Source organism: Rhinopithecus bieti, unplaced genomic scaffold (genome assembly GCF_001698545.2).
Source record: "Rhinopithecus bieti isolate Rb0 unplaced genomic scaffold, ASM169854v2 scaffold_16097, whole genome shotgun sequence".
In the NCBI taxonomy this organism is placed as follows: Eukaryota; Metazoa; Chordata; class Mammalia; order Primates; family Cercopithecidae; genus Rhinopithecus; species Rhinopithecus bieti.
The window spans coordinates 703,747-726,139 of NW_016808851.1; the positions used below are offsets into that span (position 1 = coordinate 703,747).

At 43.1% G+C, this 22,393-nt stretch overlaps 1 protein-coding gene across 1 annotated transcript in view; it reads left to right on the forward strand.

Annotated features, from left to right (window-relative positions):
* The first annotated feature begins 7,701 nt into the window (after nucleotides 1–7,701).
* Nucleotides 7,702–22,393, forward strand: part of PLEKHG1 (pleckstrin homology and RhoGEF domain containing G1) — a 249,421-nt gene continuing 234,729 nt past the window's right edge. Inside the window, exon 1 of the mRNA XM_017887627.1 lies at nucleotides 7,702–7,853. The gene's annotated coding sequence lies outside the window, so the exon portion shown is untranslated. The remainder of the gene's footprint in view (nucleotides 7,854–22,393) is intronic.

The following is a 22,393-nucleotide window of genomic DNA, read 5'->3' on the forward strand; positions in this document are numbered from 1 at the left end:
TCCTCATTCTGTCCAAATGCCTACACTGCTCCTTACTAATTATCAGACTTTGGCCACATTACCTAAACTCTCTAAGCCTTAGTTTCCTGATAAGCTTAAATGCATCAGACAATCCTGTTCTGGCACTCATGCAATTACTCTCAGGACAAAAAGATAAAAGTCTATAAAAAGTGGTTTGCGCGTCAGTGGTTTGCGCGTCAGTGAAACCAAGCTGACAATTGCTCTTTCTCTGCTGTAGATCCTCCCTTAGCACCAATCAGCTTGAGACCTGGCCCTTCCAACTTGCTGGGAAGGGTAAATAGGAAGAGCTCACAATATGACATTTTTAATAAGCAGCTGGGGTGGACATAGGGGAACTGGACACAAGTCCCTGATTTGGAGTGTTTGCCAATTTCTGTGGTGTAAATATCCCCACCATGGCTGATTTCAAGCCACCAATGTGATGTCAGTTAGTTACAAAAGTTCAAAAATGTCAACAACCAGCTCTTAAAAACTAGTACAAGCCAGCAGCAACACAGCACTGCTTCTTACCATTCAGAAAACATAGTTTTGATAGTATCCATTCAGTATAGCATGGGGTCTTTCAAGTCTCAGATTCATAATTCCTAATTCAATATTTTATGGGTTTTCTGAAGGGGGATTTTAGAAAGGTCATACAGTGCATGTGCCACATATTACGCAAGAGTCCTTCAGGAGTCTGGGCCAATACCCCAAAATCAAATACCTTAATATTTCTGCATTTAAATTAGTGGAGATTCAACTAAATAAGATATTTTTTAAACTACAAATAGTCTCAAATCATTGCAGGTGTGGCTTTATTGCCAAATGAATTCAGGTCAGGGCAGGCTTTGCCACAAACGATTAAAAAAAAAACTTCCCATTTGCAGGGTTGTTGGACTTTAGAACTGAGGATAGAAGACTGTGGATTATTGTATACAGTATCTTACCAGAGCACATGTGTGCATTTTCCCATGAACTATTGTTTAGAAGAACTTAGGTGGTCATGCAGTCAAAGAAGAAGGTGACCATGAGAGATGAAGATGGCTGGCTCATGTAGAATCTCACTATTTACTGAGAAACCTCAATGGCGCATGGTACATGAGGGGACAGGTTTGGAGTCACAGAGCTGGTTCCAAATTCCTGCATTGCCCCTTACCAATTATAAAACCTTACCTTGGCCACATTACCTAAACTGTCTAACCCTTAGTAGCCTCATTTTAAAAATCTACTTGTTAAGATTAAATAAATAATGCATGCAGAGCACGTAATGTACAGTTCGGATACGGTAGGTATTCAAAAACCAGTAGCAATCATTATGTCTACTAACTTGTAAATATACGTGTCCCTCCATATCTGTGGGGAATTGGTTCCCCAGAGAACCCCTTCCTGACCAGGATACCAAAATCCTCCAGCCTCTAATATGAAATGGCATAGTATTTGTATATACTACATACATCTTGTATGTACTTTAAATCATCTCTAGATTAGTTATAATACCTAATACATTGTAAATGCTATGTGAATAGTTGTTATTCCAGGCCATGTGTGGTGACTCATGCCTGTAAGCCCAGTACTTTGGGAGGCCAAGGTGGGGGGATTGCTTGAGACCAGGAGTTCAAAACCAGCCTGGGTAACATGGCAAAAATCTGTCTCTACAAAAATAAGTACATAAATAAATACAAGAAATTAGCCAGATGTGGTGGTGTGCGCCTACAGTCCCAGCTACTCAGGAAGCTAAGGTTGGAGGATCACTGGGGCCTGGTAAGTGAAGGTTGCAGTGAGCCATGATCATGCCACTGTACATCCCTGGTCTCAGAAAAAAAAAAAATAAAAAAAAAAAAAAAATTAAAAAAAAAAAAGTGGTTATCACTGTATTTAGGGAATAATGACAAGAAAAAAACTGTACATGTTTAGTACAGATTCCACTACTTTTTTTGAATATTTTTTATCCAATGTTGGTTGAATCCATGGAGGTGGAACCCATGGATGCGGAGGGCCAACTGTATCTTGTTTTGCATCATTAAAACTGGAAAAGAGAAGAGACACAGAAGGAACATGCTTGAGGCCTCTGCCATCAGTTTATTGCTTAATATTTTTAACAGTTAATTTAATTTTCATGGGTGAAATAGTCCTTTTACCTCCCGATTATTTTATTACTTTAATTCTAGCATTCATGACACTGAATTTTAAGGGAGGGGAACAGTATTTTCTATCCATCTTTACTCACACAGTGGACTACAAAAGAAGAGGGAGGAGAAAGAGCAGGGCGTAGTGATTCCTTCTTTCATTTTGTCTGAAAAGTTATCCAAAAGTAATTAGGAGTGAAAGAGGAGCAAGCTGGAAACCCACAAGAATCTGGCTTCAGGGAATATTTGTATTTGGCTAAAACAATGCTTAAGAAAATTTGAATTCATATGCCTTCAGGTATGTACTACATCCTGACAACCTGGAACTGCTGACCAAATTATTTTACTGGCCTGGCCTCTGAAAGCGTTTAAATTTGAGAAACCCCATCTAAAGGCAGTACTCACAGTGTGCACTTAAGGAGATGCTACTGGTCTTTCGGATAGGACAACTCGTTGTCGTGCAAGACTGCAGAACAAGTGCATTGCAGAAAGTTTAGCAACCCTCGTACTCTACCATGAAATACCAGCAGGCTCCTCCTTCCACGTGACAATCAACACCCTCCTCACCACCTCCACCACACACACATCTCCTAATGATTCTAGTACTTCTGGGGATAACTTCTAAACATAGTATTTTTGAGAAATAAATTTGGAAGTAGCTCTTCCCTCCAGCACATCCAACATAAAGAAAATGGCTCAAAAAAATACACTAAATTTCAAAAGCATCCAAAGGTATACTCTATTATCAACTTGAGCATCCAAAGGAATGCTCTATTATCAACTTGAAAATAAAGTTAATTTTGAAGCAGAAGTATAAACTGGCCAGTGTTGCTTTATATTTTAGTAGAATATGATTAAAGATGTGTTCGGTTAAATACGATTAAAGATGTCCAGGATATCTGCCTAATATTGGATTTTGTTTGTATCTAAGATGTATTGCCCCAAAGTTGAAAAGTTTCGAGTTCTAGAATTCTTATTTTTGCAAATATCAATATTTGTAAAGCAGGGACACACACAGCTTATTTTACTATATTGGTCAAAATTAAGGTAACATAGGCAGGTAAAATGATGATGTTGACCATGAGCTATTTACACTTATTTTCACACGTCTGTTACCTGGCTACATTCCCTTTTTCCATCTCTCCGTCCCTTTGCTCTTTCTTGCCCTGGCCGACACTTGGTGTCCGTCCCCTGTGCCAGGGCCTCCTTTGCCAGTGAGCTGTGCTTTTTAAGAGGATCTGATGCGCTTACTATGCTAGTCTGATCATGTGTAAGATAATCCTTTACTATGTTATCTTTGATGGATAATGAATTTGCACTTGCCTCCTGCACGCCAGGTCTTAACCTTCTAAGTCACTAGCGATGGAGATTTTAGGTACTCTTGTTCAAGCAAGCAATGGGGATATTCTGAAGTGTCAGGATTTCCAGAAGGCCTCAAATTCTTCTACCCACTTTTAGGCCCAACTCAGCTAGACACTAATAATCATGAACAGTTCTTATTGTATCTTTCACTCTTTGGGCTTAGTACAGCTTCTCAATTTTTAAATCTTCTAGCTAATTAGAAGATTGAGAGAAACAGCAGCACCAATGTAGATTTTGATGGCCACTCCTGGCTCCAGAGAATTTGAAGACATGTGTCATCCTATATGCACTTACTTATGCTCTTGGCTTTCCTTTTCCCTACATGAGACTTTTTCCTACATGAGTACCGTCTCTTACCCTAATCCCTCTAATAAGGTCAGGACATTCTAGAGAGTGTTTTTTAAGCCTCACACATCCAAATTTGAAATTGAAATAGCTTCCCCACCCCCTGCCAAAAAAAGGGATAAACGCTACCTGTTTTTTTTTTCTTCCTCAGGTTCTTCTACAATTCAGTGGACATATATCTGATCTTGTGTAATAAAAAATTCAGTATATTCACTACTCGCATCATAAAAGTTATCACCATATGTCATAAAGTTAAGGCAGGGTGTGATCAAGCCTTTTAACTCTGTAAGTTTTGCAAACATTAGATCCCGGGAATATGTGCATGGATTGGTGACCCTGAAATATGACACTGCACAAAACTATGCAATTGTGCTGCCTTTCAGGATGAAGAGCTGAGTTCATGAGATGAGCATAAGAACTGGAAGGCAGAGCTGTTTGCATTCTGCTCTGCCTCGCATAGCTCTGTGGCCTTGAGCAAGTCACCAAACTTTCCTGAATAGCTGTGACCTTATGCATAATTTAGGGATTATAGTATCTACTTTACTGAATCTGTGTAAGGAAGAAATAAGATGCCATAGGAGGCATTTAATAATCTTTTTTAAGTTCTGGGATACATGCGCAGGTTGTACAGGTTTGTTGCATAGGTAAATATGTGCCATGGTGGTTTGTCGCACCATCAACCCATCACCTAGGATGTTCAATCATCTTAAAAAGCAAGAACTTCTCTTCTACAGAAATCTAATTGATAGACCCATGTTTACTTGAGAAGGAAAAGGTATAATTTGAGGGTGGGCTAAGCCTGGGCCTGTTGCCCTCAGCCTCTTCTTGTTCTTTTCTCATTCAGAATCACAGCATTATGGGGATGGGTGGGGGAACACCCCTTTCAAGCTATGTCTTCTGAATTCGTCTGTCTATAGGTGGTCGTGACTTTCTGCTGTTGTTAATTTCTGGGCTGCCGCACTGTCTCTTTTTGGATTCTTGATTCTTCTACCACTTGTAGAGCCAATTTCCTGCATTAAAATCCCTCTTTTATATATACTTGAACTGGGTTCTGTCCCCTTTGTTTGACATTGACTGATAGAGTAGTTTTAGAGCAGTATTGGAAAGACCACTCGCCAAAATAATTTTCCCAATACTGGATGTACCATTAGAAAGCCATTCCACTGGGTCCTTTTCCTTAAAGTGGGAGAGTAGATTATTACTAACAGGGAAAGCTATAGCATCTTTACAACTCTTATGTTGTCTGTTCATCCATCCACCCACCCACACACTGAATATTGTATACCTATTGTGTGTTAGGAGCTGAACTAAGTGCTGGGCACACAAACTAGACCCATAATGTGTCAGGCCAGGTGATTTCAAGGAGCTCAAATTCTAAAGATCTAAAGGGCAGAGTTCATTTACTTGGAAATCAGGAGTGATCATGGGAGTTAGGTGCTTAGTGCTGTACTTGGCATACAATCTCAACAAGAGACTTTGGCAGATCACAAGGTCAGGAGATTGAGACCATCCTGGCTAACATGGTGAAACCCCATCTCTACTAAAAAGAAAAATACAAAAAATTAGCCAAGCATGGTGGCGGGCACCTGCAGTCCGAGCTACTCGGGAGGCTGAGGCAGAGAATGGCGTGAACCCAGGAGGCAGAGCTTGCAGTGAGCCGAGATCAGGTCACTGCACCTCCAGCCTGGGTGGCAGAGCGAGACTCCATCTTGTTCCTGTTTCCACTTTCTACCTTCCACCTCATTAATAAACTGAGATGAAGTAAGCGGGCTGGCCAGGAAATATTATAACCATCCCATAAGCACAGTACCAAATTCACAAGAGTTATCTGCCTACGGGTGAGTGCTTTTGAGCAGCAGCATCTGTAGCTAGTCCAGTCTTCTCATCAGATCACAGTGCTTCATCGACTGCTTCATTCACAGTATATGTGCTAAGAAATGAGTGACTGAGACCAGGCACAGTGGCTCACTCCTGTAATCCCAGTGTTTTGGGAGGTGGAGGCTGGAGGATTGCCTGGGGCCAGAAGTTCGAGACCAGCCTGGGTAACAGCGTGACCCCTGTCTCTACAAAAAAATTAGAAAGCCCAGCATGGTGGCACATACCTGTAGTTCCAGCGACCCAGGAGGCTGAGGCCAGAGGATTTCTTGAGTCCAGGAGTTCCAGGCTACAATGAGCTATGATTGGGGCCACTGCACTGCAGCCTGGGTAACAGAGCGAGATCCTGTCTCAATCAATCAATCAATCAATCAATCAAAGAGATGCGTGACTGGGGGCCAAGGAGGAGACAGCAGAGAACAGGAATCCTCAATTCTCCTCCCTTCCTTTCCAAGTTGTCAGAAATCCTTCTCTCTCATCCACAAACACTCATCAATGAGCTTCTTTGAATCCTAGATGCTTTGAGGGTCAGATAAAGGCTGGCACCTACCTCACAGGGTTGATGGAAACCATTAATGAGATACTATTTCACAAACATACTGTACACTTCTATCACAAATCACAACATAGAGAGATGGGGTAACAGGCATGGTTTTGTGTGAGCTCTGAAAGCTGGGCAGGGTCTTAATTAAGCTCAGGTTCCTGTCTGTGAAAGGCAACTAGCACCTGTCCTGTCAACCTCACAAGGTTATTCCAAGGCCAACTGAAACAATGCTTTGAAGATGGCAAATGTCTGTTTCAGTCCCACTGCAAATCTACCGTGGTAAATGTATTCCAAGCATAACCCAGTCCCATAGCTTTAGTAATACAAGTCAGTCGTGGAGACTCAAATAAATTATAAAACAGAACATAAACTCCACGTGATAGAGAACTGTGATGCTGTGTGGCCTTACTGCACAAACCTTGTTTTGTTATCAGTCTTTATTATAATTTCCATAATCATATATATGCATAAAACAAATAAAAGGGAAAATCAACAAGAATAGCTAACATTTATTCAGGCTTTAGAGCATGTGCCAGACAGTCTCCTAAGCCCTTCATGCACATTCTCTTATTTAAATCACATACAGCAACTCTATGAGGTAGGCACTATCATCATCATCATCATCTCCATTTTACAGATGAGGAAACAGACACAGAACACAGGTTAAAGTGTTCTCTCAAGGCCACGAAGCTAGCGAGTGGTAAGGCTGAAGGTCTGTTAACAACTAAGAGTGAAATCAAATCTACTACCAAACCTAAGGAGGTCCACAGGCGAACCTGATACGTCCGACTTTGGCGAGAGATCAGTGTTAAGAAATGACTTCACACGCCTTTAACTATCGCTGCAGGCACCTTTGATTGGAGTCATAACTTTACTTCAGAGCTGGTGCCTTTAAACATCTCTCTGGCTGTCACCAGTTATTCTTTACCTCCTTTTCCACTTTTACTTTCTCTAGGCAAAGGTCGTTTGGTGCTTTAACCAAGGTGATTAGGGTAATGACGCCTGAAGAACACCAGGCTTCCCCCTCTTTTTACGTGATTACCAGTAAAGCTTCTATGTAAAACTAGAATGTTCACTTAAAACCATGATTTTGGGTATTATTTTAAAGGACTCACATAGGAAATTATTATGTCCAAAGGAACGCCAAACCTGAAGAGCTCGGAAAATGAAGGAAAGTGATGTGTCTGCGAAAACAGTAGCAGAATATCTTTAAAAAAAAAAAAAAAAAAAAACTTTATTCCCCCCGAGGCTGTAATTTGACTGTTCTCTTTGGCAAGGTTCCAGAGACAAGGCCAAGTTCCTAATTTCTTTTTCTCTTCGCCTCCCTCCTCTCCACCTTTTTCCCCCTCAGGGCAGAGGGGAGGCGGGACGAGCGATCCGCTGCTCTGGCCGCCGAAGCCGGCGTCGGGGCGCGGGGAGGGGCGGGCGGGGGCGCGGCCGAGCAGTGGGGCAGAGCCCTAGGAAGAGGAAGTCGGAGCCCGAGCCCGAGCCCAACGGCGGCTGAAGGGAGCTCCGGCAGCCCGAGCCGGCGCAGCGCAGCCCGCACCTTCCCCGCCCGACCTGCGAGCGCCGCCCGGGCTTGCGGAGCCGCTCCTCCCCGGGTAAGCGCCGGTCAGTCCCGGACGCCCCGGGGATTTTTCCAGGGATGGGAGGGGGGACCCGGGGATCTCCAGTCGGAGCCCCACATCCGCAGGTGGGGCCGGGGGAAGCGTGGTACCCGAGCCCTGCCGACCCCCTGCGCGCCCCTCCGCGGTGGGGAGGGCCTTGGGGGGCGCCGCGCGGTGGGGACGGAGGGCGCTGGGGGCACCGCGCTGGGCGGACGGAGGGCACTTGGGGGCGCCGCGTCTCGGAGGTCGGGGTTAGGTCGGGGATGCTGCCTGCCGCCGCCCCGCTCGGGGTTCCGCGCCCCCAAGTTCCCGGTGCTCCCGCCCCTCGCCGCAGCCACAGCGGCTGCAACACTAGCACGCAGAGGAGTTTCTGCGAGCACCCGGGAGTTGTGGCCACCGCTCCCCTACCCCCGACTCAGCAGGACAGCCCCAGAACGGGACCCCACGGCCAGCCAGCTGCGTCAGCTCCCCAGCAGCGAAGCCGGGAGCCCGAGGACTTGGGGACACGCGGTGGGGGCGGCGGCCGAGCAGCTGCGGCGCTCAGGGCTTGGGGTCGCCCCGGTTCTGTGGACGCGCTTTTCGGGGGGTGGGGAGTCGAGAGCCTGCGGCTCTTGCGTCACGGGGTAAACGGTAACACCTGGGCGGCCGCGACTCTGCGAGCGTTCTGGCCTCGGAGGGCGACGGGGATCCGCGGTGATGCCCGAGCTCGCCCCTTTTGTGTCCTTGCGGTGAGCCCCGTTCCGAAGCCGGAAGCTTGGGGACGCTCTAACTGGGAGAACGGCGCTCAGCTGGTCAATTCATTCCGCTCCTCGGAAACAATGAGCTGGATCCTTGACTTGAATGTGCTGGAGGAGTGGGGTTTGTAAGCCGGCGTTTCATCCAGCTCTGGTCCTCAAGGCGCCCTTTGTACCACCCGCAGGTGGCCGGGGCTACTGCATGTATTTTCGAAATCACCGAGTGTAGGGGTTTGGGGCAGGCATCAACCCTTTGAGGACCATCTCAGACTCAGAGTTGGTTTAGGAGTTTTGAACAGATTGGATATAGAACTATCTTGTGTTTTGTATGTAGACCGGGGGAAAGACTAGAATGTTAACTCTAGGTCCAGTTTGTCATCTAACAGAATTCCGGGCCTGGATAGATCCTGTGGTGCGGTACAATAACAACCAGGTATTAAAACCGGCATCTTCTGGCTTCTCAGATTCTGTAGATGGCATACTTCCAAAAAATGTAGAGATTTTGGATTTTGATTAAATTGCTGTGAAAACATTTCCAAGCTCATCATTTCAGGAGATCAGAAAACTGTTCAAACTTTGGCTTTGCCCTGTGGGACCCTGGGCAAGATATTCGCCTCTAGTCATCTTGGCTGCCTCCCTTATAAAGCAGTGCGCACGAACCAGATAGCTTCTACGGCTGCCTGCTCACTCCTCATCCCCCTCCCAAGTCCCTACCCTTGTAATTTGGTCTACAATATTTAAGACAGAGAGAAAAGTAATGGGTAGATGTTTGACTCTCTTAACATTTCGAGTCTGGCTTCCCAATTCCTGACTTGACTTTTTGTCTCATTTGAGGTCCCAAGTCTAAGCCACCCAACCACCTGACTAAAGAAACTTTTTATTCAGAGTTCTCCCACCTCCCTGGCTTCATCCTCAAATAGGTCATCAGTAGCAGTCTACAGTCAAGGGCAATGGCTGCCCGACCTTCCCCATCCTTGTGTAGCAGCCCCCCAAGCCCTCTGCTAAAGGGCAATGCAAAGCAAGAATAAACAGTTACCTGGCGATCAGATGCCAGATAACTGCCCCGATTCTGCTTGTCCTTGGTGGCATTTTCCTGCTTCCTCTACCCTAAATGGGCACCTGAATTCGGGGCACCAGCTTCCTTCAGTGCCTTTAATATAGATGACTGTCACCAAATACAGGCTTAAATATTTCAGTAGGGGATTCAAGCTGTAGTTCAAAGAGGTTAAATGGTCATTTTTAAAACAAGAGGAAGTGGCACCATAATGTTTCAAAACCAAGAATAATCAGTCCTATGTTGTGTTCCCCTTTGCAGATTTTCAGTGATTTAATTAAGATCGAATGGTTTATAGTCTGTTCCATACATATGGGAAGTGCTTGAGTAGCACTAAATCTCTTGAGCCCTTCGTCAACCAAAAGCAATTCCTGGAGCTATTATCTTAATGGTGGCCATTCACTTTTTCGCAGGTTTCTTCTCCTCTCCACTCCTTTCATTGCTGGCAGTTTATCTTTCAAGCATTTGATATCTTTTAATCCTCCTACAGCATGATTAAGTCCCTGGAATATTAAACTCAGAAGGGCTCTTGGATGTCCTAGTCCAGTCCTACATCTTAAAGATTTAAGAAGTCTGGTTAAGATCCAGTGATCTGGAATTAGCCCGCCTGTGTGATGCTCACCTCTGTGTCTCTGTAGCTTTGAGACCTTTACTTCTTTAAGGAAATTATTCAGATGTGGATTATTTCATAACCAGGGAAAGTAAAAATCATAGTTGGTGTCTGTCGGTTTTCTCACCTTTCCTCGTTTTCACACCTTTCCTCCTTACTTCTCTGCCCTTGTCTCAAGTTATGCCAAGGATTAAATGAAATGATTCGTATCAGTGTTTGGCACATAAGGTGTGCTTTCAAGATGATTGTTGATAAACCAAGTCCCAGGAGTATAAACTTCTGTGATTCTGCAGAAGTTTATACATAGCTCTGGACTGTAAGAACTGTGATTTAACCCAGGTTCTCTTCTCTCTCCCCTGCCCCTTTTAAACTGCACTGCCTAAGATGTGATGGTTGCATGGAGATGTATTTTTAATTAAATGTAATGGTTCAGTTTTTAAGAAAAAATAATAATCACTTGTCTCTTTTGACTTAGGAAAAATACGGTTTCTAATGCAAAATGTTCATGTATTCAGGCAGGGATAGGAATGAAAACATTTTCTAGACAAAGACTCTCTAAGCAACCTCATGCTTGTGTGTGGCAAGGCATCTCAGATATTAATGTTTCATCATAGGCTTGCATCAATCTTGCTTGATAAAATGAAAAGCTGACCCCAATCCATTCGGTCATTCAGAGTCATGGGCAGTCTGTGCCAAGTAGAATTTACTGACAGAAGAGCCAGCTTTCAAGTGATTAAGAGATGACTACATCTTCAACTTTATATTGTCTATGCTGATGAAAAGCAATAGATGCTTTAGCCGAGAAGACAGAAGTATATGGCTAATCACCTAGCGATGCGGCCCAGGTTTGCTATGGAATACCTGGGCCATAGCGTATCTAATGCTGCAAAACAGCTTCAGGTATGCCTGGGTGATCTCCATTCCAGTAATTAAGAGTTGACTGTGTATCTAGAATAGTTTTCATGTTTGAATCTGAGTTGAGTACATATCTTTTCAATTTGTAAACATAAGGTTACCAAAAAAAAAAAAAAAAAAAAACACTTTTTCTGATGAGATACAAGCCAAAGTAAAATTTCCACATCTAAACATCCTTCTTTGGTAAATATTGAATTACCGTTTGATGGAAAGCTAAATCCTGCTGGATTCATGGATCTGCATATCCATAACTTTCCTCTTCTTTTCCCCTCCCCTCATGGTCCTAGAGGAAAGGCAATTTGAAGAGTGTTAATGGTAGGCTAAGATTTTAAAAAATTCCATCTACACCCACTTGTAATAACCTGATGGGAGGAGAGTCAGGGCTTTCACTAGGTCTTTAATTAAGAAAGTTGTTTTGGTAAGCTTTAAATACCAGGGTGTTGTGAGGCCTCTTAGCACCAGCACTAGGAAGGGCAAACCCTTTGCCGTTATAGCATTTGGCCAAAAGCTAGCAAGCCTGTTGATGTGTAAGAAGGAAATTTTTTTAAAACATCAAAGAAAAATTTAAGATAAGCATGAGTCTAATAATAGTTAGAACTTTAGTATTCTCATAAGAGGAATTATTGATCCATAAATCATCATAGTATAAAATGAGCTCTAATATTTGAAGTAGGTGAATAGATCTAGTTCTCTGGGTCTAGTTACATTGAGCACCAATTTAAATGGTCTGTGACTGTCTAGACATTGAAAAGGACATATAAAGTCCTCGGTGGGGGATGGCAAGTCTTTTCCTGTAAAAATCCAGGTAGCATTTTACGCTCCACGTGTCTCTGTCATATGCTCTTTGATTTGGGATGAGGGTTGTTTATTTATTTACAACCCTTTAAAAATGCAAAAACCAGTCTTTGCTCACAGGCCATACAAAAACAGACTGGATGTAGTCTGCAGCTCTAGTTTGCTGGCTCTGTTTTAAATGAACTATTCTGTTTTGTAGTCCTTCAGTATTGCTGTTGAGACTCAAGATGACAAGTTTCATTGGCTCTATCTATGTTGACTCGTCATAGACTGACTTATAATCAAGATCACTTCGTCCCTCACTTTCCTAGTCACCTTTTTATATTTTCTCTTTGCCCTGGGCTAGAAGTCTCTGTTAAACACAGCCATCAGTTAACATAGAAATGGCAGAGCCAAATGTCAACATTCTGCTTCAAGTTAGATGCTGAATGGGGGAGAGAAGCTGAACTGGATTGAGATAAAACCCATGTTGATACAGACCACAGATGACTCCTATGAAATGAGGCCCAAACCCCTGAGCAAGACACCCACAGCCCTTGTACCTACTCTTCTCCCGATACCTCTTCATATATACCCTATGTCCTTGCCATTCAGGATAACTTGCAGAGCCCTGGGTGGGCCGCACTCTCTCTCACCAGTGGTGGGGTCATTCCACACAAAGTTTAAATATCTGTCTCTTCCCTGGAGCCCATCCTCATTTACTGGACAGAGATGCCAGCACCTCCATCTCTATGTTTGCACAGGAGCTTATATGAAGCACTTAGAGGTCTAGAGAAATGTGACAATTCCCCATTGGCAAATATTACCTTTCAAAAGTGGGTGAACAGTTGTATTCTTCTTTGTATAATAACTTCATCTTGCTTTACATCTCTAAACCAGCCAGAGAATCAAGCACAAAACAATTCCAGGGCTTTGGACGTGATACACAGTGTAGCAGAGTACGTATGTGTATGGGCTTCGAAGTCAGGCTGAGCTGAGCTCTAGTTCTTTGCTTTCCCACTTACCTGCTGCAAGTTCCCTATCTGTAAAGTAGGGAGTAAGAATGACCTTTCAATTGCTAGGAATAAATGGGATTTCCCTCTGTAAAGCATTTAATTCAGGGTCTGACATGTAGTAATTGCTCAATAAATGGTAACTTTTATTCATTCCACAGCATTTATTGAGAGCATACTATGCCTAGGATAATTCCTGACCAATACAAGAGACGATCTCCATGGAGATGTGATCGGTAAGGTGGTGGAGACTCAGAGTAGTGGATGGGCTGCCTTTGATTGGTGGTCCGGGAAGCCTCTAGGAGGAGGAGGTGGCAACATTTAAACTGAGACCTTGATGATATTGATGAGTTCCTCTTTCATCAGATCTAGGATACCTTTGAATTATTTCAATTTTTAATGAAATATACAATTTTACAATTTTAAAATGTACCACTTTAGAATGTACCACAAAGAAAGAAAAACTACTGTCAATAAAATTGGCACCATCTACTGTAAGTTGCATCCGTAAGTTGTGAAAAATGTGTTTTAGTGTCAGTGAAGTGTGTTCATTGTATTTGTGCTCAGTAAATACCCACTGAGTATATGAGTGTTACTCTTTGGTTGCATACAACATTCTGCTACTACACTGTGACTGAATTTCTTTCCTCTGTTTCTTAGCTCTGGGGTGTTGACTTAGATCTGAGAAAAATAATAATATAGTACATACATAAAAGTATTGCAAGGCATTTATCGTCTAATATATTTTTTAAAATAGTTTAAAACATTTACTTTGGCGAAACCTTCACTTTGATTGCCAAAGTGTGTCAGGGAATCCTGTTTATGTGAAATTGCCCTACACATAACTTGTGTAGGAGTGCAGTTGAGCAGCTCTTGCAGCCGGATAATTCCTTTTGGCAGCTGTCTGCAGAGATGTGTGAAACTTTAATGCACATGAATGCCATCCGAAGGGCAACAAAGGCATTACCTCCAGTCTTCTTTCTGTTTTCTAGATTTAACTTAACATAAATACTCCTTCTCTCCTCCCTATCCCACGGGCTGACGTCCCTGTGACCCAGTAGGTCCTTTGGAACAGTGAAATGGAGGAGGCTCCATTTAGATCCAACCCCCTTCCCAGCTCTGGCAAGCCTCCAGGTTTTCACACTCCAAGCTGGGTTCTCTTCCAGTATTTCCCCACCCTCCTCCCTGTTTAGAGAGTAAAATACTGCTGAAGTCTTTGCTTTTTCTGACCAGCCTCTAAACTCTGAATCCTAATCAAGACCTGTTTTCTGCGCTCACTTTGGAGCCTATTGACCCTCTCTAGCTTTTCTCTTCCTATCCAAGTTCCCTTTAACTCCTCAGTTTCTGGATGATTCAGTGGAAATCTTGATAAAACTTGACTGTTTCTGGCTGTAATAAAGTGTACATTCATGCTGTTTTGATTTTCAATTCAACATGTCACCCAAGACCCTGGCACTAAGCAGCACTCGGGGGCATGCTGGCTCACATGGTGATTGGACCCTTCTGTAATCTGTTCCTTTGGGGCATTCTTCAGCTCCTCCCACCCTCTCCCAACTCTGCTAGTGAAGCCAGAGCAAAGTCCCCTTCCTGCACCCTGTCTGACAGGGAGGATCAGTCAGCACTTGGCCAAGAGGGAAGGAAGCAAAGCATGGACCTGTTTTTCTTCCCTCCAACTTCTCGTGTGATTAAAGGCCCTCGTGTTTTAAGAGTTCTTCAGAACAGACACTAACTCTGGCTGAAATTGGAGTCTTTGGAAACAAGTAGAAGCAAAGGAGAAGTCATTTGTAAGCATTCCAGGGATGCATATTAACCATGGTCCAGCCTTAGCCAGGATGATTTAAGGCCATCTCTGACCTGTGACTAGCAAGCTGGTTGCAGCAGAGGGAGTGTGGGGAAAAGGTGAGGCCCCATGGAAGAGCTGGTGAGGCTGATCCCTGGCCATCACGGAGCTCAGCTTTCCATGGCTGTGTGATTACAGACAGGCCTCAAACACTGACATCTGCACTTCTGTGATGTGCTGCAGAGAGAGGAAAAGCTGTAATCTGAGGCATAAATATACGATCCTGTGTGTTCCCTCTAACCATGTAACCTACTATTAGTTTAAGCATCTATTCGTGCTAAACTATTAGAGCTGCATCAAAGGAGGATATGGTTGTTGTTCTGAAACAGCTTACAGTTTCAATATTCAGATGTCTCCCACTTTTTTAAAAGTTGAAAACAACTAAAGGTGAATGATGCCATGTGAAGGTCAGAGTCAAGGATATGGGATTACTGAGTGGGTGGTAGTGGGGATATTAGAGGAGATGCAGGCTTTAAAGGTTTATTTTTTAAAGGAAAAGCTTTTCCTTACATTATGCCTTTCCCAACATATGTGAGAGTTTTTAGGGAGTTTCTTGATGAGGAATAGGCAGGGTGGGGCTATCAGGGTAATGAGACGGTCAGGGAGCAGATGGGAAATGGGTGCATGGATGGGCTGATGAGTATTGGCTGTCTTGAGGAAAGCACTTTGGGAAATACTTGGAAGCTTTGGAAACATAGTTCATGGAGGAAAACCTTGGTGGTCTTGGCTTTTTTCCATTTTTTAAAACTGTCTATATAAGGTAAATGTTATTTCCCCCTTTGACAATTGTTTAGATTCAACTCAAAGGAACATCATTTCATCACAATACTTAGTGATATCTGACCTTGAAGCTGAAACAGCAAGGACAGAAATATGAAGATAATGATTTTGTACACATGGAACCTTCGTGGTCCGCAGGTGTGTCCCATCCCAATGAAGAATTACCTTAGCCACTTAGAATTCAGATGGCTTCTAAAAGCATCCTTATTATGAAACACTCTTATTTTTCTTTGTTTCTTTTTAGAACTTATCTGAAAATGGAAGCAAATATGAAGTTCTGAGAACTGAGCTGTGATGAGTTCCATCACAGCCATGACTTTCAAAATCCAGAAAGCCCCTGAGGAACACCAGGAGACTGGTTTTGCCTTATGATCTGTCATGTATCAGAATGTGATACTGTCCAATACTATAGTTTAAGACATTTCTAACTAGGGAGTGAACAGGTATTTATTCTTCTTACAGAAGTAAAGAAGAGAATACATTTCTGTACTAGCTAAAGTCATAACAGCTAGCAATAACTATTCTAAAAATCTCCCTGGTTTTGGATTACTAATATATGCAGAAGGCATGCAAGAACATTGGCAAATGTTCAGAAACTATATGCCATATCTTTAATGAGATTATTACTTGATACTTCAATATGCATAATACAGACAGCAATTGAATCTAATGTTTTCTTTATTTGCTTACCTATTACAGTACTAGTTCAAGTTGGTTTCTGGGATATTATGAAAAAAATTTGTGCATGGAAAAGATAAGTTTGTTTTTCTAAGATCTGAATACTCAGTTGAAATGCGGGAATAGTGTAGAAATTAGGCAGTCTCTGTATGTTGTTTGGAAGTTACTTGAAAATGCCTTCTAAAATGGGGATAAGATGATACAGTAAAGACGTTATGAGGTTTAACTGCATAATATATGGATGGCATCTAGTACATAGGAAGCCTCTGATAAATAGTGGGTATCTTATTATGTTTACTGATTGTCACACATAAGTTTTATTCTCTGTTACTAGAGGGCTGGAATAATAAACCAACATGAAAATAACGGGGAAAACAGTCTAGGTGTTGGAAGAAGGGCTTTAAGTTTCCTGAGGCAAAAGTCAATGGTGAGAGGGGACGAGGGGAACACATTTTTGCTTGACTGTAGTAGAGACCCAATGTTCATTACACTTGGGAATTGAGATTAGAATTAGTTTATTCAACATATGTCCCTTTCTAAGTTCTGGAGATTCAATCTTGAACAAAACAGACCAAACCTAGAATGAAGAGGAAATCCTACATATAACAAGTACTTGGAAGAAAATTACACAGGGAAACGGGGTGGGGCACTGTATTTTGCTTGGGTGGTCAGAAAGGCCTATCTGGGGAAGTAACATTTCAGCCAAGGTTTAAATCATAAGGAGTGATCTTGAGAAGATCCAAAGGAAGAACATCTAGACTGAGGAAGAGAGTTAAGTAGGGCAGGCCTTGGAGAGAAATAAGCTCCATGAGTTCTAGAAAAAGCAAGGCAGCCAGTGTGTGTGCACAGAGGAGGAGCAGTAAGCAGGAGATGAGGTGGGAGAGGCAAGCATGGCTGGGTTATGCAGGTCTTTATAACATCAAAGACCTTTGCCACAGCTTGGCAATGTGATGCAAAACCATAGGAGGGTTTGAAGCAGGGGAGTGACATAACCTGATGGATGCCCAGTTACCACTCTGCCTGCTGTGCAGGGAAAGAGCTGTCATGGAAAGTTCTGGAAGCAGGTAGAGCTGTTGGGAATCCATGCATTGGTACAGAGAGGGAGGATGGTAGCAGAGGAGGTGGTGAAAAATGTCTTGGTTCAGAAATGGCATGTCGGCCAAGACAAGGCAGCCCCAGGAGAAAGAACGTGTGGGGCTTAGACAGCGTAGCTACTGTTGCTGGCTCTGTCCCACCTGTTCGCGGTCTCCATTTCCCACTTCCAGCATCCTCTCTCCTTTAGTTCCCCAAGAAAAGTACCCAAAGCAGCTCATGGCTCCTGGTGATGCTGTGAAGCAATGCTGGGTGAGCTCCCCTCCCCATATGCACCTACAAAGCAGGTACGCCTTCCTTTCAGTTCCCTGGCATCCTGGGTACCTCTATTCTAGCTGTTTTCCTTCTCTCTCTCTCCTCTCTCTCTCTTCTCTCTCTCTCTCTCTCTCTCTCTCTCTCTCTCTCTCTCTCTCTCTCTCTCCCCTCTGCCCCAGGCTGGAGTGCAGTGGCGCGATCTCGGCTTACTGCAAACTCTGCCTCCCAGGTTCAAGCGATTTTCCTGCCTCAGCCTGCCGAGTAGCTGGGATTACAGGCACCTGCCACCATGCCTGGCTAATTTTTGTATTTGTAGTGGAGATGGGATTTCATCATATTGGCCAGGCTGGTTTCGAACTCCTGACCTTAAGTGATCCACCTGCCTTGGCCTCCCAAAGTGTTGGGATTACAGGCATGAGCCACTGCACCTGACCTATTCTAGCACTTTCTATGTGGTATTTTTTGTAACCATTTCGTTGTCCACCTTCTCTCACTAGACTACAAGCTCCTTGATAGCAAGCATTGGAAAAAAAAAAAATTTTACTAGTTGAAATTAGCTTTAAGAAATTCAAGTTTTAAAAAATCACAAATTAATCAAGGAATAGCAATTCTGAGTAGGTAGCTAAATATTTAAATAGGAAAGAAGAGGAAGGAAAAAAAGAAGAGGAAGAAAAGGAAAGCAAAGAAAAAAGAAACCCATTGGAGCAATTCAGTAGGGCCCGGGGTTAAAAGGTTTCTTTAGAAAGTGTTTTTGTTTGAATGATTTTCTGTCATGGGAGTTGAGTAGCTCCATTGGTTTAAAGGTTTTATAGGTCTGTAATAAATGTGGGGCTCTAACAGGGATTGTGTTTATTCTGAAACAGACACAACTATCAAATAAATTGTAGAGGTAAGAAGTCTCTAATATTCCAAACTATTTGAGTGTTAGGCATTTCTAAATAGGATATCAGCCCTATTCCAACCCTGCAAACGTACCTTCTGATGTATTGGGAGGGCATCATAGACCTTTGGGTAAGGTGAGAATCACCTGGGCACATAGATCATGCCGAACTCATCCTTCTGTTCCCACTAGAGAGCATGGGAACTGGCACACCATTGACCTTTAACCAGTTGTTTGACTTGAATTTCGGTCCACTTCTTTATGTATACTGTAGAGTGGAATTTGCAGATCTGATATTCAATGCTAATTGTGTGGGTTCTGAATGAAAACCTTGCTTCTGGTTTACCAGCTTAGAAATGAAAAAACAAGTCTGAGAAGTCTGTGTTTGTTATGCTCATATTGAGAATGTAGCACTCCTGTTGGCAAAAAGACCCAAAACAAACATACAAACAAATAAACAAAAAAATAGCTAAACTGTATTGTAGAATGTGAAGTGGTACAACAATTGCTCTGTGATTGTAAATCCAGTTTATTGAGACAGATCTCCAAAGAGCCCCTTCATATTGAAAAGGAATGGATTCTGGTGGCCTAGTTTTAGTTACTGTGCCTATTAGAAAATAATCAAATGGTGGCCAGGCATAGTGGCTCACGCCTGTAATCCCAGCACTTTGGGAGGCCGAGGTGGCCGGATCACCTGAGGTCAGGAATTCGAGACCAGCCTGGCCAACATGGTGAAACCCTGTCTGTATTAAAAATACAAAAATTAGCCAGGCGTGGGGCAGGGGCCACCAGGTGAGTCGAGATCACACCACTGCACTCCAGCCTGAGTGACAGAGCGAGACTCCCATCTCAAAAAAAAAAAAAAGAAGAAGAAGAAAAAAGAAAATAATGACATTTCTCATAGAATATGCTGATTTAACATTTCTGCTCAAATAGTGAGGCCCTATTGTGTTTCAAAATAAGTCAAGAGAAAAACTCTGAAATAGGGTTGGGGATTTATCTATTTGGCTTTTGCACAATTGACTCAAAGTCACCACCCGTAACTGGATTCATAATCTCTATTTCCAGACCTACTTTCAGCTTCCTGGTGTTGTTTTTCCTCCCCCTCCTTTTCTAGTTCTTAGTTAATAGCACCACAATTCAGTGGTCACAGCAAGCCATTTTCCTTCCCTTTCATGCCTTGTCCAGTCAGTTCGCAATAATTGCTTGAATAGTTCTCAATCCATGTTCATTTATTCAAGTCTCCTTCCCAACCTTTTAGACTCTTACCTCTTGCCTAGACTTTTGGAAGAACTGCTAAGCCAGTGTTGATTGATATATTAATAACTAGAACATGAACCTGACATTGAATGTGTGTTTTTTGTGGGGTGTTTTGTTTTGTTTTGTTTTTGAGACAGAGTTTCTCTCTGTTGCCCAGGCTGGAGTGCAGTGGCATGATCTCGGCTCCTTGTAACCTCTGCCTCCCGGATTCATGAGATTCTCCTGCCTCAGCCTCCCAAATAGCTGGGATTACAGGCGCCTGCCACCACACTTGGCTAATTTTTGTGTTTTTAGTAGAGACGGGGTTTTGCCATGTTGTCCAGGCTGGTCTCAAACTCCTGACCTCAGGTGATTCACCCACCTCAGCTTCTCAAAGTGTTGGTATTACAGGCTTGAGCCACCACGCCTGGCCTGAATGTGTTTTAATGAAGACTTCTTCTAATGGCTCAACCCAAAGGGAAAGGTGAGGGTGGATTTTAAGGTAGAGATCAAAGTCCCTTTAGGGCTTCCCTGGTCACATTTGTTTCTCATACCTCACCAATCTATAGAAAACCTCATAGGCTCTACATCCAGCATCCAGATTTATACAACGTCTCATGGTCCTCGATCCAAAGTCCCTCTTGGTCCAGTCCACTGTCTTCTTCTTTTCCTGGTTTATTGCAGTAGGCTTCTAACCGGTCTCCTTACTTAGACCTCGCCTACTATCAGCCAGAGCAATCCTTTCATATGTCGGTTAGCTCAATCCACTCTACTAGTTTCTCATCTCAGAGTCAGAAGTGAGTCCATGGGGTAGCCTGTGAGACCCTCCCTGGTCTGGCCCGTGCTCTGCTGTCTGGTTCTCTCTGATCGCATCTCCTGCCCCTCTCCTGATACTCACTCTGCATCAGCCCACCGGCCTCTCTGGTTCCCGAGTACTCCAAACAAGTCCCAGCATCAGGGTCTTATTGTCTCAGCCTGGAATGTTCTTTCCCAGATATCAGTGTCTTGCTGTCTCACTTCTTTCAGTTCCCTACCCAGGTGTCCCCTTATCAAAGAAGTCCTACTGACCATACTTTATAACATGCAAACCCCTGCACCTTGCAGGTCAGATCCTTCTTACCCCACTCATTTTTATGTATAACATGTATCAATACCTAACCTAGGATACATTGCTTAGTGAAAACAGAGACTGTGTGTGGCTATGATATTTCCAATGCCTTAAAATAGTGCCCAGTGCAGAGAAAGGCTGAAACACTTGTTGACTAAATAAACATCACTTTGGCAATTGCTCTGTCATGATCTGAGTAAGTTATGATTGTCTGATTCTGTGATACCAAGTTCTAGAACAGAGAGCAGCAGCCTAAGTGCTGTGGGTATGAGAGGAAGCAGTAGAGAACCTTCACTTTGTTTTTCCATCCTTGCCTGCACTCTCCTGGCTTCTGAAGAGGCTTCCATGTGAGGTCCTCCTTTGAGGGCCGCCTGGCTTCTTGGCCTCAGTGTCTGCTCTCCAGTGCCGTCCTACCCAGAAAGCCTTACTTATCGCTGTTCCCACATCTGCCCTCCACTCCATTCAGGTTACTCCTTCTTACTCTGCCTTATTCCCCTCTAGTATCCTCCAGCACCAAACAGCATCTCACAAATGGCAGACACCAGAAAACATCAAGCCACTGGTTTATTTAGGTCTGCATTTTTTCTCATTTATCCAAATGCTACTTATCCATCACAGTAGGCAGCATGGTTTGATAGTTAAACGTTGAGACTCTGGAGCCAGAGTAGGTGGATTCAAGTCAGCTTCCAGCATTTAAAGTTCTCATGACCGTGGGCAAGTTATTTAGTCTCTCCAACCCTAGTAGCATAATCTTACACATGATGGAAACAACCCAACTTTCTGTGGTTATAATGAGGATTAAATCCAATCATTCTTTAACATGCTTGCAGAACCTAGTCCTAACTAACATATAGAAAAAGTTAGGTAAATGTTAGCCATTATTTTCATCAAAGTTTCTTTAAAAGTCACATCTTGCATGAAGCTCAAATTACTCTCTTCCTTCTTAGAAAATTATGTATTCTTTAATTATCATTTTATTCAGTTACTTGTATATTAATTCCTTCTCTAATATAGGTTAACCCATCTGTGCCTCATCTTTATATATAAAATAAATATTACATGCACATAGAAAGATTGTATTTATCCACTCACCTCTTAGCTTTGTCCACCTCTCTTTCCTGGTCTATTTTTCTGCATAGCACTTATGTCTGTCTGATTGACATGCCATAAATTACTGTTTGTTCAATATCTTTCTAAGCTCCTTGAAGGGAGGAATTCATCTTCCAATGAAGGAAATTTCCAAATCAACCTAAGTAGAGAAAATAGCATAATGAACCCCCACATACCCATCTTCCAGATTCAACACTTATAACCATCTTACCGATCTTGTTCCATTGGTTTCTCCACTCACCTTGCTCTTCTGATTTGGAGTATTAAAAGCAAAAAATCCCAGGTGCCGTGTAATTTTGCCCACAAATACTTCAACATGTATTTCCAACTGATAAATCTTCTTTATAACTACCACACAATTAACACCTCTAATAAAAATAAGTTAGTTAGGCCGGGCGCGGTGGCTCAAGCCTGTAATCCCAGCACTTTGGGAGGCCGAGACGGGCGGATCA